At 50.7% G+C, this 17398-nt stretch overlaps 2 long non-coding RNA genes across 2 annotated transcripts in view; one reads left to right on the top strand and one right to left on the bottom strand.

Moving 5' to 3' along the window:
* The window catches only part of LOC109494440, a 152511-nt gene that overhangs the window by 54171 nt on the left and 80942 nt on the right, over window positions 1-17398 (top strand). The window lies entirely within an intron of this gene.
* LOC123382057 lies at window positions 2966-6925 on the bottom strand. The gene is made up of 3 exons (XR_006589820.1): window positions 6306-6925; window positions 5462-5531; window positions 2966-3303 (listed from the first exon to the last, which is right to left on the bottom strand). It is a non-coding gene; the product is annotated as an uncharacterized LOC123382057 (long non-coding RNA).

Genomic DNA, 17398 nt, shown 5'->3' with positions numbered 1-17398 from the left:
TCTCTTCTGGGGCTGAGGCGGGCAATTGTCTTGTCTTCAAGCCATCAAGAGACTGCAGCCAGCCTCTGAATGTCCACTCGGGGAGTATGGCTGGGACTGCGATATGCCTGTCAAACCCAAGGGAGGGTGCTTCAGAAGGCTCCAGAGAGCGGCTTTGTCTCCTCGCAGCAGCTCGTGGGCTTGCGGCCATATCCTGGCTGAGCCATGGTGCATCCAGCTTCTCTGGGGCCAGGGCTGAGTCACCACAAATCCCCCACAGCGTTGGCAGCGGCTGTTTAAAGAGACCCCGCCTGGAAGAACGGGAGCACTCTGGGGTTTCTCTGGAATCGGGCTGGATGAGGGAAGGCAAAGGGTCAGAATCTGTCAGAATCTGCTGGCATAAGGAGTGATCCCAGGGCTCCTGCAGTCAACCTTTCCACCACCTGGTAGACCCCTGCCCCGGCCTGGGCTGCGCACACGTGGAGTCAGGCCCTCTGAACACAGGTGGCCAAGCTCACCTCCCTCTTGAGAGATGGGCACAGGGGGCTTGGCCCTGCACGTCACACCGTCTCTTCGCTGCAGCCCGGAGGCCTGGGAGGCCGGTCCGGGGGTGCCGTGGCTTTCCCTTCTGCCTCCTCTCACTGCCCACCTCTGAGTAGCCCAGTAAGGAGGGCAGATGAGAGGAGCCCCAGAGTTCCATGAGTGCCCTTGATGCCTGGAAGGGCGGAGAGGCAGGGACAGACTGGGAGTCAGCCTTGGGATGAGATGCCCGCCCATTTCCTCTCTGCCTGGCTTCAGGGTGCACTGGGCACTCAAGTCATTTGGTGGGTCCTGGCTGCCCAGGAGATGTGATACCTGCCTCAGGTCCAGGGAGAGGGTTAGGGGGAGGCCGGCAGCAGGTGAAGGGAGAGGGGGATGAGTTTTCTGGACACCTGTGTTCATACATACAACCCCACACACTTCTCTGATCGATCCTGGCTACGAAAGTAAACCGTACTCTGGATGAGAGAACCAAAGCACGTTCTGAGGTATGAAGAGCCATCAAGTTCCTATAGATGTTTGCTTTGAATTTTTTGTTCTTATTTGATAGAGAGACAGAGTGTGAGCTGGGGAGGGGGAGAGAGCGGGAGGGAGGGAGGGAGAGAGGGAGAATCCCAAGCAGGCTCCACACTGCCAGCGTAGAGCCCGGTGCGGGGCTCGAACTCACGAACCGGGAGATCATGACCTGAGCGGACGCTTAGCCCGCTGAGCCACCCAGGTGCCCCGCCCTGCAGACCTTTGCTTTAAATGCGAGTGCATACATCCTTGGAGGGATTACAGGTGCTAGGAAGGCAACTAGGCATCTTTGAAGGAGGAGACAAGGACTCATGTGGTTTTGTTTATCCTGTGACATAGCATCGGGGTGGCATTCTCGTCCAGGATGCCCCAGTTGGGAGTCCTGGCTAAAGCCTCTGTAATCCAGCCTCTGGAGGGACTTACAGGGGGTTCTCCGCCCCCGCCCCACCTTCCCCTGTTCCCTCCTCCCTTCCACCTTCTGCCCCGCCCCCACCCCCACCCCCAGCTGACTCAGAGTCACCACTGCAGGAGGTTTGTCTCCCTTGCTGGAGTTGTGTGTGTAGCTCAGTGACACTAGGTTATTCCTAAATGTCAGGCCTGATTCGCTGCAAGTTTTATTTGATGCGAACAGCATGTTTTATTTATAGTACGAGGGTCCGTCCATGTATCTGCCCTCTTACAGTTTGTGCTTACAGGGTGTGCGTAACTCTTCACAATTAAAAGCAAACAAACACACGCAGCACCGAGGGAGTATTGCTTACAGCTCAGGGCTTGGGTTAAAGTGTGGTCACTTGACAAAGCCCGCTCCAAGATAAGGCATACACGTGTATACGCTCACACAGTTAGAATCGTGAGGTCCGTCTGATCTTCTCATGGCTTGGGTTTTAATTTAAGCTTGAGGGCACCTGGACGGCTCCGTGTAAGCATCCGACTTCAGCTCAGGTTACGATCTGGAGGTTCGTGGGTTCGAGCCCGCGTCGGGCTCTGTGCTGACAGCTCAGAGCCTGGAGCCTGCTTTGGATTCTGTGTCTCCTTCTCAGTCTGTCCCTGTCCCTCACCCTCTGCCTCTCTCTGTCTCTCTCTCTCTCTCAAAAATAAGCAAACGTTAGACAAACATTTTTTTAATAAAAACCATAAAAGATAATAATTTAAGGTTGATAGGTTGAATGACCCAAATGTCAAAGATCTCCCGGTCGGCCTAACACAGCTCCGTTAGCGACGTGTGCTCGCCTCACCCTGGAAGACACACGCTGGAGGAAAGGTGCCTTGGTTTTTAAGGCTTTAGTTTCTTCTCTGTGTGGTTACTTGCTTCTGTTAAGTTACTCTAGTACCTGCTCAGCTGACGAGGGGAAATGTCCCCTTTGTGTGAAAGGCAGGTTTTGTTTTCTTCCTCACAGCCAGATTCTGTATGTTCCAGTCCCCTCCTTCCCAACAGCCAGCGGACTGTGTGGGAAACGGGGGTAGGAGTGCATTCCGGGCAGACCCTACCCCTGTAACCAATTCCATTTTTCTCTTCCCTGGGAAGATCCTCTTATCGTTTCTGGGAAGAATTCAAAAGTGAAGTGGGTTTTACCAGCTACGCAACCAGACCGCACAGGCCCCAGGGAGATGACGAGCCTCAGACCCTGGGCATTGTTCTTCTTGGGGGAAATGGAACCTGGCATCCTTTGCCGCAAAGACTTGATCCCTCCTGACCTGAAGGTGTGGCCTTGACCAGAGTGACAAGATTGCAAACATTGGGAGCAAAGAAAGTATCTCATGTTGCAGCCCTTTTCCTCCCAGAATATTCTGAACTTCCTGTCGTTTTTCATCAGTTGCATCGAGAGGAGAGACTCTGGGTTTAAAGCAGTGTTTCTCCCCTTTAAGAGGTTGTGTTGTGTATGAATTCAAGCTGAGCTTGGCATGGAGGAGCATTCCCTCTGACCAGTAGCTTGTTTTTTCTTTTTCTTTCTTTCTTTCTTTTCTTTCTCTTTTTGCAGGCCAGGATGGCACTTAAGAATTCCCCAGCATGGGATCTGGCTCCGTTTCCAAAACCTCTCCTGCCACCCTCTTTTCCTGGCTTCTCAGATATATAATGCTTTACAGGGCTAAGCATGGGGACAGAGTGTTTTGCATTGACGAACAGGAGTCTCAAAATAAAATACGGGCTTGTTTGGAAAAGCAAGGTGATGGTTCCAGTTAGCATGCTGGGTAGGTTCCTGGTTTGGGTTCTCTGTGAGCCGTTTCTAGATACGAAGCCGCTTTGTGTCTCTACTCCTTCCCCTATTTCTTTCACCATAAAAAAAATAAAAAAAATAAATAAATACAAAGCATACAACTCTGCTGACCATCACGTCCTTTTGTCCTTCCTCTTGCATGCATTAGTGCACAACCCTGCTCAAGTTTTCCTTCAGGGACCTCCAGTAGACACTACAGAGAGATGAGAAGGAAATTAAACTCGGTGGGGGTCGCCCCTGCACCTCGAAAGTAATTCCATGATTGAAATGCCGAAGATCCGAAGATACCTCTCTCTGTCAGACCCGGAGAGAGGACGGTTGGGAGTAGCTTGCGCCGAAGGGAATGAAGGTTTAATTTCTAGGTGGCTCTTTGAAATGAGTCTGGTTTGCAAGGGATGTGTGTGTGTGTGGGGGGGGGGGGTGGGGGGGGAAATGCCTGTCCTGAATGTCTCTTAACTCTTTCCAGTCTGATGGGGTTTTTTTTTTTCTCTAGGGTGAAGGGTCTTTTATTGTCCATATGAATTTAAAGGGACTCATCTATTGGTCATAAGGCAAATGGACTCAGGCTCTCTGGAGGTGAGGGTGGCAATATACAAGAAAAGTCTTGAAGGACATACTCCTGACACACTCTCAGCACACTTTTAGAAATGGGTTCTGAGGACGTTGTTAGACACGCACAGCCTGGGTGAATTCGTGCATTTAGGGAACAGTGAAAACCCAAAAGCAATGGGTGTGCCCTTCAAGGGGAGGGGATCGTCCGTCCGTTGAGTGGGACATGTGCTAGGATGCTATTGAACATAACGCTGTTGGCGTCTGTTCGTTGACTTAGAAATATGTTCATGGTGTGCACTGTTCAGTGAAAGCAGTGTGTTTACAAACGCTAGGAGCCCTCTAGTGTGACACCCCAGACTGGATCCCGCAACAGGAACAAGAGATGTTGGTCGAAAAACTGGAGTGATCCAAAAAAATCTGTAGTTCATGGTAGCGTGTCCACGTTAATTTCTTAGTTTTGACAAATATACCGTAGTTATGTAAAATATCCATGACATTTTTTATCTTTCCTGGGTGAGGGACGTATGGGAACTCTGTACTGTCTTTGCAGCTTTTCTATAAATCTGAAATTCTTCCCCCAAAAAAATGTCTGTTAAGAAAAAGCATCTGAGCACGCTTAACACTTTGGAAGGATTTATAACCAAAGAACAGATTACCTCTGAGGGTTGCTGTGATTATAGATGATCTTAATTTTCTAGTTTGCAATGAGAATTATTTTATGTTAAAAAAAAAAATCAGGGAAGTTTATTCCCTCTGGGGAAAGAAAGTAGCACCCGATAAAATTTTGTCTTTTTTGTTTGTTTGTTTTGTTTTTTGGTATTATTGCCTATGACTCTCTTCATTAGACTTCATGGATCCTTAAAAAAATTTTTTTTTTTCAACATTTATTTATTTTTGGGACAGAGAGAGACAGAGCATGAACGGGGGAGGGGCAGAGAGAGCGGGAGACACAGAATCGGAAACAGGCTCCAGGCTCTGAGCCATCAGCCCAGAGCCTGACGCGGGGCTCGAACTCCCGGACCGCGAGATCGTGACCTGGCTGAAGTCGGACACTTAACCGACTGCGCCACCCAGGCGCCCCTCATGGATCCTTTAGGGTAAAGTTTTAGTTCATTCTTCTGGGCACAGCCAGGCAGGCAAGATATGTCACGATCAAGAGCTTTGCTCTTAAAATTTTTTTTTTAAATCTATAAAATGGGGTTAATGACTCTTTTCTCTTAAGGCCATGGCGAAAGCTAATCAAGTCTGCACGGTGTTACTCATAATGGGTGCCATGGTCACCTAGGGGACTCTGTGCCTGGCAGCTGCTCGCATTGGGTGTATCTTACCCCGATATATCTTTTCTGAAATCTTCTACGCTAATCGTTACTTCTGTGATGGATGAGTGTGTGCATTATATTTATTTGTTAATTCACTTAATAAGGATTTATGGGCTGTTACTCAAACATTAAGTATTTGAGGATCATGATTATGCTGTTCCCTTCCTATCCCACTGTCCCATGCTCCATGCCCAAATAATCTTTGCGGGTTGTGTCTGTATATGTTGTGTCTAAATTAGGCCGGTTGAGAAAAATCCTTCAGAGGTGTGACTTTTTTTTTCTGAGCCCAGATTCTCTCATAAAGGTGCATTGACTTCACATGTCCTCACCCTACCTTACCTGCAAACACACTCGAGGAGTCTCCCAGTGTCCCTGGGGAGATGGCCATTGTCATCTTTCCTGGTGGTGACTGAGAAAAGACATTTCTGTAAACTCGCATGTCCAGGAAGGGTGCCCCCCCCCCCCCCCGGATCGTCATCTCAGAGCCCCAGAGCCGACCCGGAGATCCCCTGCGGAGACTGGAACACTCTGCACGTGGCCCTGGGAGCCAGGCCACCTGCATCCTGATCCCAGCCTGGTAACTGCTTACTTCTCAAGCAAGGTCACCACAGCCTGTCTGAGCCTCCCTCCGCTCCACAATGCCATCCTGGCCGCTTGGGCTTCCTGGGTCTAATGTTCTGCGATTCTAGAACATTTGGCAAGAAGAAGCACCATCCTTCCCGCTCCCCCCCGCCCCACCTCCCCACCCAGAACACAAAGCAAAAAACCTCCCAAACCAACATCACAGGCTTCAAAGCTTTGAACATACCATTTCAATAATGTTTATTTAATATTGGATAAAAATATACTGCTTTACCTTTGAAAAAAATAATTAAATAACCAGGAGGGCTTCAAAGCATTTCCTTTCCCCTCTGCTTTCCAGGAGGAGAAATAGTTTTCAAAGTCATTTGCATATTAAAGAGCCGGGCCCCAGAAGCCCTTCGTGTAGGGGACTGAGATCAGCAAGTCAATCAAGTATTTCTCGGAACACCCGTTTTGCGCACAGTTTGAAACAGAGACCCCTTCCCCTTCTCATAATGTCCCCTTCTCCCTTTCCTGTATTTGTATTTTGTTTCTCTTCAGGCCCGCATGTGTGCGGAGAAACTTAATCCATTTGTTTCTGATTCACTGACACTTAACTCACCCAAAGGCCGTGTAGAGAGAGGTAGTCCAAGTCCAAGATGTGCTTCATCCCAAGGAACAGGAAATTGCGTCTTGAACGCAGACCCAGGCCGCCGCGACCGGTCTTAACGCAGACCACAGAGGGAATCTCTGCCTTGGGAGGCTCTGGGTCAGTTCTGAGCCCTCTGAGTCTTTCCCGTTCGCTCCTCTCTCTGCAGCCTCTGAAAGCCTCAGCAGCTCTGAAAACTCACCACAACGAGGTGCCTTTCACGTGAGGCTGTTTTGGGGTGCCCTTTCGTTTCTCTCCCCGCCCCACCAATATTTCATTATGGAAGTGTATAAATATACGTAAAAGTTGGAAGAAAGCATTTTACAGCAAGCGCCCATAGACCCTCCACCTCCATGCCGTGCTCGACTTTTGCCAGACTCCGTATCTCACGGCCAGCCTGATTTCCACGCATCTCTCTGCCCCATGTTCTTCGATCCATTCAGAGTAAGTTGCTAATCCCCCCCAAATACCACAGCACGAACATCATTAGCTGGACTTCAATATCTGGTTAGAGATCTTTTGCTTCCTTTCAGGCAACCTTTGCGCAAATCTCAAGTGTCCCTAGGTATGGATGCTCCCAGCACCCAGCAGGTTCCCCCATGTGACTTTGCCAGCCCCTCCCCACCCCGAGGCCCCCAGTGGCAACTACTCTTCTGTTTTTTGTTTTTTGTTTGTCCCTAGATGACTGTGCCCATTCTAGGAGGAACGCCACATAAATGAAGTCATTCCTTACCTATTCCATCGTGTGACTCCTCTTTGACTCAGGGTAATGTTTCAGAGATCCATCCCATTCTTGGACGCAGGGCTTTTGTGCCCTTGAGGGCTGCCCCGTTGAATGACGGTTCATTCTTCCATTCTCCCCCTGATGGGCACCTGTCTTGTTTCCGGTTTGGGGCTGTGTTGAACTAAGTTGACTGGACATTCTTGAGCAGAACTTTGTGGACACACATTTTCATCTCTCTCGGGTTAAATGATTATTAGGAGTGGAATCGTGGGCTCAGGGAGTAGCTATCCACTTAGTGCCATAAGAAACCATCAGACCCTTTCCCAGCGTGCCTGTACCCTTATGCACTTCCGGTGACCATGTACAAACAAACCTTCCAGTGGCTCTTCTCGTCATTAGCATTTGGGGCTGTCACTTTTTATTTTTTTTATTTTGGATTTTTTTTTTCTTTTCAAACTTCTGTTTAGATTCTGGTTAACCTATAGTGCCATATTGGTATCAGGAGTAGAATTTAGTGATTCATCGCTTAGCATGCAACACCCAGTGATCGTCATAACAGGTGCCCTCCTTGTCACGCATTTAGGGGCAGTCACTTTTGAGAAGTTTAGCCATTTTGGTAAGTGTGTGGGTAGATCTTGCGTTCTCACTGTATATTATGTGTGTCTTCTCTGCATAGACACAGAGCAGAATGTAGTGGGGGAAGGAGGGATTCTTTTTAAAAAATTTTTTTTAAACATTTACTCAGTTTTTGAGAGACAGAGGCAGTGTGCATGGGGGAAGGACGGAGAGAGAGGAAGACACATAATCCAAAGCAGGCCCCAGGCTGTCAGCCCAGAGCACAATGTGGGCTCCAACTCACGAACCGTGAGATCAGGACCTGAGCTGAAGTCGGACCCTAACCAACTGAGCCACCCAGGAGCCCCTGGAGGGAAGAGGGATTCTTACATGAAGAAGTGCTTATGAACCAGCTTACCTCTGGGGACCTCAGGAGCCTTCCTTTCTCTTGGCAAACTAGAACTTTCTGATTCCACTTGCCTTTCTGTGTCTTGTAGATCTGTGCTCCCTCCTTAGGGGACAGACACCCCCATGGCAGGGGCTGTGTCTCAAGTCAGCTTTCCAGCAGCGCCCTCGGGGATTTGTGCAGGTGCAGCTTGTTCCCTGAGGCTCCAGACTCACCCTTGTCACCAGACGGAGCCCCCTGAAACCTGGGCTCCCTCAGCTCAGCTGGGCCCCCATGTCCAGTAGAGCGAGAGACCCACGGTAGATGTTCAGTACATATCTGAATAAAGGGACCGACTGGCCTTTTCCTTCTTGCAAGTCGCGATCCATTTATTCAACAAACGTTGTCTAAGGATCTACTTACCGTCTCCGGTGCTAACCCAAGGCTGAGGACGGTTTGGAAGTAGATAGACCTGGTTGCCTGGCCTTGCGGAGCTCTGTCTGGGAGCCCCTTGACTTCCAGGCAGAAGGTGAGTTGGTGCCGTGACAGAGTCATGGGAAGGAAGGGCCCTCAGCCGGCACACTGTCATTTGTCAGCTGTGTGACCTGGCCCGTTGGCTTGTCCTCGGAGCCCCCATGTGCTCCCCCGTGCGATGGTTTCTACCTCACAGGATGATTGTGGGGATCAGAACCCCCGCCTCGAAGGTCCTTAGCATACTGCCTGGTACAGAATGACACTCAAGAGGGGGCGGCTCGTACTCGCGTTACGTTTACAGTTATGTCTCAGAAGAGACAAAAGCCATTGAACCCTAGTAGGTTAGTTATGTCTCCCAGCAAAGGCGTACATTCCTTAAAACCTGGGATCGAGGGGCGCCTGGGTGGCTCAGTCTGTTGAGCGTCCAACTTCGGCTTAGGTCACGATCTCATGACTCGTGAGTTCGAGCCCCGTGTCAGGCTCTGTGCTGACAGCTTGGAGCCTGGAGCCTGCTTCATATTCTGGGTCTCCCTCTCTCTCTCTGCTCTCTCCTACTCATGCTATCTCTTTCTGTCTCTCAAAAATAAATAAACATTAAAAAAAATTAAAAAAAAAACCTGGGATCGATCTGTCTGATTTTTCTGGGCTCTCCTCTTGTATATGGTGCTGAGTCTGTGCCTGCAGACCAAATAGACATGCCACGCTAAATGGAGATTAATGTGCAAGGGATTTTTTTTTCTTTAATTTTGAAAAGGAAGCCGAAATCCCACAATGGGTGTGGCATCATCGGCACTGCCCACAGACCTGGATAGTGTCAGACAGGCCCTTCAAACCAGCGCTTTTAAATTGCGTTACAACAACGGATGCTTCATGAGGATTTGCTGATATTCTTGGACGTGGGACCTAGACTTCTCTTCCTGCTGAGCCGCAGGCTATTGGGCTCACCCGGCTGAGTCTCGTCTCTTCTGAGTAGTTGCGATTGTAAATAATCGCTGTGAAATGCCTACAGGGGACCAGCCTGTGCACAGGATAAAGTCCCAGTCCTGCTTCTAAGAATATGAGTGAGGAGGGAAACGGTGAGTGGATGTGACCCGGGAAGGGTCACCCCGAAGCTGGCCCCTTCTCCCTACAACGTGCGCCTCCCCGGGCTCCCCAGATAGGGTCACCCTCTGCTCTTTCCTTCACCCACCTCGCCAAACTGGGCCGGCTTCCCTTCTGGGTCAGATATCCTCAGCGCACTTCCAGCAGCTGGGCCTGATGTCAGAGGCAGAGAACTGTCTGGATTCCTGTCCCAGCCTCCCTCCCCACCGCCCTTTTGATCCAAGATTGAGTAAGAGACGTTGGCAAGGACCGAGAGAGACAACTCAATTGTTTCAACTTGCAGAGAAGGGGGAGATGGGTTCTCATCTGCAAGATGACTCATGCCCCCCTCCCCCCCCCAACCGGCCCCCTCCGACCCCGCCCTGCCATTAGAAAGTTCAAAACCAAATACAAAACCAGCAACAAACCACAAGCGAATTGCCCCCTTGTCTGGGTACACACTTGGCATTCAGAGACGCCCTTGGAGAGAGGCTGTCCGGGATGAGCTCCTTCTCACGGGCTGTGTATTTCCAGCTCTGTTTTGTGGGGTCAGGACCCTGATTTTCGGGGTGTGCGCTTTGGAGGCAGGGCCACCCCTGGTCAAAGCCAGGTTAATTGATTGGACCGTCTCTCATGCAGCTCTCTCCCCCTGCTGACTTGCCCTTCCCCCCCTCTCCCCCCTCCCAAGTCCCTTCTCAGTGGAGCTCTGAGAACAGCTTTTTCTCTGTTTCCTGGACTCTGAATGCGGTAGCTGTGGTCCCCGGGCCTGCAGCGCGGGCATATCATGTAACTCCTCTAGGCTTCATTCCTATGCAGGACAGGTAGGCTGCAGGCTCTAACACGCCGCCAGCCAGGCTCCACTGAGGCCTCGGCACCAGTGGAAATTTTAAAAAAAGAGGGAGCAGGAGGGGAGTGAGTGAGAGGGATTATTTTGTTTCAACGTGTTTGAAAGCGAGATCTGTGGCCAGTTGGGTTTTTTTTTTTCCCTCCCCCCCTTCCCCCCTTATTTACACAGTCTGTTCGGAGGCACACCAGGGCCTGTTTGGATTGGGTGTTTGCTTCGGAGACAGGCCAAGTGTTTCAGCCCTGCCCGGTGGCACCAGGAGGCCCAGTCGGTCACAAGACCTCACAGGGCCTCCTCGCTCTCTGCTTTCCTCCTTTTCCCCGCTCTCCCTTCCTTGCAGCGGCTCTCGCTCCGTAGCAACCCTGGGCACGTAGCAGCCTTAGGGAGGCTGTCCGCTAAGGGGACTTCACCTGCAGAATGAGGGCTTTCTGAGTCCCGGGCAGGGGTGTGGGGGGTGTGGAAGGACAGAGAGGAGGGCTGGGGTGCAGACCCTGGGGTAGATGCTTCTCTAGAAGGTCTGGATTCACAGCCCCCCCCCCCCCGCCCCCGCCAAACCAGGGTCCATGAGCAAACTTGGCAGTGTGTGGAACAGTTTCACATTTGGGGAGCTAAGCCGTGGCCTGGGCCTCTGGAAGTCTGCGTAAGGGGTTTTCTCTCGGGGATGAGGAGCTGGGATAAGGCTTGTCTGGGGAGATCGTGCAGAGCAGAGCCAGCCCGCGCTGTGCTCCAGGTCTTTGCTAGGCCGCGTGGGATCCAGCAGCGAGCCGTAGCAGCCGGAACTTGCTAGAAAGCCAGGCTGTCAGGCCCCACCCAGACCTAGTGAATTAGAGCCTGCTTTTACCACGACCCACAGGTGGTTCACGTGCGTGTTACAGTTTGCAAAGCACAGTTCTGGACCTGCAGTTCCCCAAAGGGGGGTTCCTGACCTCCTCCTCCTACCTCGAGATGCTCTTGGACAGAAGGATTCTGCGGTCAGTGCCATTGGAGAGAGTTGTAAAATGCACCTTCCACCCTTGGAAATTAATTTATGTATGTCTGCAAGAAGAAGTCTGTTTAGTTTGCTTGAACTCAGGATTTGCCAAATTTGATTTAGATCATCTCCCACCATTTCTCTCCCGAGGAGCATGTGTTGAGGTCCCTTGGAACTAATGGTGTGTGGCTTCTCCTTGGAGAAGCACGGCTGTAGTTGATAAGGCAGTTCATCCCAAGGAGCTTACGTGCCTTCGCTGTAGAGGGAGGATGAGAGCCTAGTGGTTACGACGTAGACTCCGCTTAAGGACCTGGGTTCTAATCCCGGCTCAGCTCCTTTACTAAGGGAGTGGCTTTTGCCATGTCACACAGCTGCTCCGTGCCTTGGTTTTGTCCTCTGTGAAATGGGAGGGATGACGATACCTAACTAGATAGAGTCCTGGTGACGCTTAGACCATTGAATGGTGACTTAAATGAGAACGGCACCTGGAATGCAGAAACCCCTTAGTGAGCGTCGGCTTGTGCATCATTTTGTGTCTTACTTTCTTGGGGTCCCTGCCCCACAAGTAGTCTAGCTGAGCCATCCCAAACCCAGCTGTGCATCAGAATCCCCCATGGAGTTTCTGGAGCCCCATGGCAGAGCCACTGAGTCGGTCTCTAGCAGGGAGGCCTGGGAATCTGCATTTTGTAAGCCCCGGGACTGATTCCAGTGCAGTGGGCTTTTCCTTAGGTGGCTGGGGTACAGCTGCTCCAGAACCAGTCTTCCGTAGCCGAGGAAGGCCTGCCCCGATTGCTCACGCTGCTTTAAAGCTAACACTTCCCCAGGGAAGGTGCAGTCTGGTCTGGGGGCCTGAAGCCAGCAGTAGAACTTTCTCCCTGTACTTCATTCTGCTCATCTATCCAATGAGAAGGCGGTGCAAAGTGTGGCCCTTGGATCACCAGCAGCAGAAGCATCTGGGACTTGCTAAAACTGCACTCTCAAGCCCCAGCCCAGACCTACCGAAGCGGGATCTGCATTTTAACGAGAACCCCGTAAAGATCACGTTAAACAGAAGCAATGCCTCTCCAGGAACAGTTGAAAAAATCAGTTTGCAGAAGTCAAAATGCAGTAGCCTTTTTTCTTAATGAGGAGAACTCGGTTAAGCTGAGGACGGTACCGTGTTGGGGGACATTGGGACAGTGACCAGCTGTTATCCATCCAGCTGGGGAAGAGGAAACAGGCTTCCGGAGCCCCGGGGACTACAATCAGATTGGTGAGAACCTTTCCTGATGTTGAAGGTTGTAAGTTCCTAAGAAGGTTTGCAGGAATAAGTAAGCTTTGGGCCGGCTTCTCTAGCATTGATTAATATCAGATTGAGGGCTGTGTGTCCATTTTACAAATGTTTATCCAGGTGCCAGCTGTGTGCTAAGCTTGGGTACCAGTGGATGGCAGGGATTCTGTATTGCTGTTTGTATTCATACTCACTCAGGATAAGCACGTATCTCTGTGCTCAGAGCTTTGCATGGACCAGCACTCTGGCATAGCTGATGGCCTTACGGAGGTGTATCAGCTATCTACTGCTGCGTAACAAACCACCCCAAAACTTAGTGGCTTCAAATAGTAACTATTTGGTCAGGATTCTGGATTTGGAGCTAGGCTTGACTGGGCAGTTCTTCTACTAGTCTAGTCAGTGGTTACTCAGGAAGCGTCATTTGGCTGGAGATTGGATGGGGCTGGGCTGAGCTGGGTCCCAGGGACACTGGGCCTTTCTCTGTTTCCTCATCATTTCGGGACTTCTCTTTCTTCACATGGTGTCTCCACATGGCCCCTTGAGTAGGGTGGTGTGGCTCTCAGATCTCCTTAAGACCTAGGCCTGGAACCAGCACAGCATTACTCCTGCCACATTATGTTGGTTAAAGCAGGTCACAGGGCCAGCCTCCATTCAAGGGTGGGGAACCGAAGAAGGGTACAGTGTTAGGAGGCAAGGTTGACCGCGAGCCACCGACCTCATGGTTAGCGCGGAAGCTGCTGCCGCTGGTCTCCCGCAAGCCGGCTGATGGGAAAGGTCTCATTTTGTATCTAAGAATGACAAGGTTGTCTCTGAACCAGAGGGCCAACTCTCTGATTAGATTTTACTATTCCCTTGACCTTTCTACCTAAATAATTGGGGTGGCTAAAAACCCTTGCTAAATGTTTTTTTATTAGCGACAGGTGCCATTGTCCCTCTGGTTATCAGAGTCTGTATTAAGAAGTGGGATTCAACCCTTTCTCTTCTGTCAGGCTCCCGACACAGTTTCCTATCCAACCAACCACAGAGCAGCGTATGAAGAAGGAACTGGCAGGGCTCGGTGGCTGATTTCTGTTGTTACTACCTCACAGAAGCTCTTACTCATGGTGGGTTTATTGAGAGCACTTCTAACTGACCCCTCACCCCACTCGCTCCTGTTGGGTGTGTTCGCTCCTGAAATGACCACTGTCGTCTATGGTGGGTTCCAATGTCCTACAGATCAGTTGGAATTCCTTGGCTATAGATGAAACCCTTCCTCAACCCCATAGGTTCACCCCTTTCTGCTCTGAACGGATGGAGCCTGTGATTCATCCAGGGTGGCCTCCCCAGCGCCCCTCACCTTGGCTAGCTGAGTCTTGCTTCACGCTTGACTTGGTTGCCCACTTCCCCTTTCCTCCTCTCTTGCTGACTGGAATCACTTCCATCTTCGGAAGTCCAGTCAAGTCCTGCTTTCTTCATGACGCCTTCTCTGAACACTTGAGCCACAAATGGTCTCCGGTGGCTTCCGATCTTGGAACGTGTATGGTCTCTCCTGGTCATTTGGTGCCACTCACAGTCTGATTTCTTCTCTTGATCTCTCTCTTCTGTGACATTGCAGCCGTTGAAGCCATGCCTCTGTCTTAACAAAAATAATCGTAAAACAAAGCGCTTCCTCAACAGCTTCCTCACTACGTTCAGAGCCATAGCCCCTGTAGGGAATGCTTCTTAAACGTCTTTTCTCTGTGGGAGGGATGCACTTTTCGTTCTAGATCAAGCTCTGTTCTCTGCATGCTGAAGTTACCCAAGATGTTGCCCACGAGGCCGCCAATCATTCCACCGGGAAGCAGTCCATGTGGCGTGAAAAACGTCTTTGAGGCCGAAGAATGGAGTAGTAAGAACAACAGAGGCTCTAGAGGCCAACTTGCCCAGTTCAGATACTGGCTTTGCCTCTTACAAAAAAACAAAACCAAAAAACGGTGTTTCTCGACCGGGAAGTGCTGTGGGCGTTCAGGTGGGGAGGTCCTGTACGATGCAGGTATTCGGCGCCCCTGCCACCTACCTACCGGATGGCAGCAGTGCCCCATGAATTGTGACAACCCAGAGTGTCCCGTGCCATGTGTCCCCAAGTCCCCCCACTTTAAAAAGCGCTGAGCTGAACCTGACTAATTTCCTTGGGTGAGCTCTGTATCCTGAGACTCTGCAGTTGAGCCTTGTAGGGCTGTTGGAAGAATTACCTGCGTTCATGATATAAAGTGACTGGTACGTAGCTGGTGTTTGTTGAGCACTTAGGTTATTAATTTATTGAATAATCATCTTGGCCCCTCGGGAAGTCGGGTTTGGGAGGCTTATGACCTGGAGCAGGCCTTGCCTTTCGCCTCTCCATCTGCCCTCTGCCCAGGTGGCTTCAGCACCTCTTTGTGCCTGTTTCCTCCTCTGGGGACACCTGTCTCAACCTGCCTGTGGGGTGTGGTGACATTACACATCCGTGGTAGGAACTCCAGAGCAGCTGTTGGCACACGTGGGACTTGGCAATTTTGTCTCGGGACCTACAGGACATTTGACAGATGTTTATGGAGCACCCACTGTGCGTCTGCTTAGCTTAAGAACTAGAAAGTGGGTGTTGAGGCCAGGGGAAGGTAAGGGCAAACGGATTCCCATGCACGTTGGTGGCTAGATTGTTTCCACCTGCTCAGTCCTGGAATCGGCAGACGGATGTGCGCACGCGTGCGTGTGTGTGTGTGTGAGAGCGATGTGTTTAATGAGGGCAGATGCAGGGAGATGATGTCGGTGCGCCTCGGTCGGGGAAGGGGTAGACTAGAAGAGGTAAGCAGCCTGCTTCACAAACGCCGTTGTAGGCAACTCGGGAAACACGTGTGGAGGTTGCGCGAGCGACGAGGTAGATATGATTTGCTAAAAACGGGAATGTCTTCTCGCCGATGACGTCTTGCGCAGGTGAATCGGTTTCCAGGTTGTGCTTCACGTCACCACACGTACTGCATCCCAGTGGATCCTGCCCAAGTGCAGTGAGGCTCGGGGCCAGAGACGGCGACCTACGGTAATGACACGACACGTCATCGCCAGATGTAGAGGGAAGAACGAAAAGACCTGCTCCCCCCCTTCAGGTGCGAGGCACCTTGTCCGAGGTGTTCATGACGTTCAGGGTTTTAGGTTCAATGCTGACTTCACCAGGGTGACAAAAAGGGTCGTCGGGAAGGAGGGAGCCCATCCACGGAAGAGAGAAGGGATGGATGGGTTCTTGCGTGTGCTTCGCTGGGGCTGTCGTGGTCCATTGTTTCCTTCAGGTCTGCTCTGTGCGGCCTCTTCTTGTGAACGGTATATGCTGAGTCCGTGTAAGTCAGAGGTGGTCCTACCCAGAGGTGGCTCTTGTAGCGCATCTGATCTATCAATGCGTCTTGCTGGGCTGGCAGCGTTTGGGTGTGTTTTTTTTTTTTTTTTTTTTAAAGGTTCGCTACCAGCATTGCAAATTGCAGCATCTCATGAAAAACAATCCAGTTTTACAGCTTCCCTGGAAAAGTCGGAGAATCTGGCGGCAGCGGGCTCCTCTTTCCCATATGGCAAAAATCAGCGGGCTGGGTAATAAATGTCCCTTTAAGACCGGACATTCGCTCTCAATTTATTCCAATCCCCACCACTCCTGACCTGATCCCCACCATGCCGGGCCCTCGTGGCCTGATTTAAATTCCTGCTGGCCCCGTAGGCATTCAGGCCCGTGATCCCAGTCCAAATGCACGCCACCCCCGCTCGGATGCTGGGGAAAGTCGAGATGCCGCACGGCTGCCGGTTTCCTGGGGCTGGAAGTGGCTGGCAGGAATGCGAGTCTGTGCTGCTGGGTCAAAAGGCCAGGAGTTCAGAAGTCTCCTTCCAGCTGTGCCCTTGACTTTCACGATGACCTGTCAGCAGTCATTTAACCGAGGTCAAGCCGGGTGGCGCTGTGCTGAATACCAAGACTTACTCCTTCATCTGCAGTGGAATCATTTAAGAAGGGCAAAATGTCACTGTGTGAATTTTTACTGACATCCTTCTCCTTGCCCATCTCGTCCTTCTCCAGTGTCTTATATTTTGGGGGCAACAAGTGTTCTGGAAGGTCAGTTACAAGTCATTCTAATGGAGGGGCACCTGGGTGGCTCAGTCCGCTGAGTGTCCGACTTCGGCTCAGGTCACGATCTCACGGCTCGTGGGTTCGAGACCCCGCATCGGGCTCTGTGCTGATGGCTCAGAGCCTGGAGCCTGCTTCCGATTCTGTGTCTCCCCCTCTCTCTGCCTCTCCCCTGCTCATGCTCTGCCCCTCTCTCTCTCCCTCTCTCTCTCTCAAAAAATGAATGAACATTAAAAAAAATTTTTTTAATCATTCTAATGGATATGATCACTTTAGAAAACTGCTTGGCAGCATTTACCGAAGTTGAACATATATATATGTGTGTGTGTGTGTATACACATATATGTGTATATATGTGTATATGTGCATATATATGTGTGTGTGTATATGTGTATACTCACACACTTATGAACATCTCTCTATAACCCAGCAAACATACGTTCACATTTTGCCAAAAGATATGAGCCGATATTGAGAGTCAGATGCTTAACTGGCTGAGCCACCCAGGCGGCACTTTCCTATTGCATATTTTATTGCAGTAAAAAATTAAAGCTAAAAAAGGCTAAAAACGCAAAAAAAGAAAAAAAGCCCAACCTAAGAGACACTGCGCTGTAACGTCCAAGTACCAATGCTAGGATTTTTGCACAGAATCCTGTTTCCATCAGGTTCTT

The sequence above is a fragment of the Felis catus genome, chromosome E1 (genome assembly GCF_018350175.1).
Source record: "Felis catus isolate Fca126 chromosome E1, F.catus_Fca126_mat1.0, whole genome shotgun sequence".
Taxonomy (NCBI): Eukaryota; Metazoa; Chordata; class Mammalia; order Carnivora; family Felidae; genus Felis; species Felis catus.
This window is presented reverse-complemented; position numbering and strand designations above follow the sequence as displayed.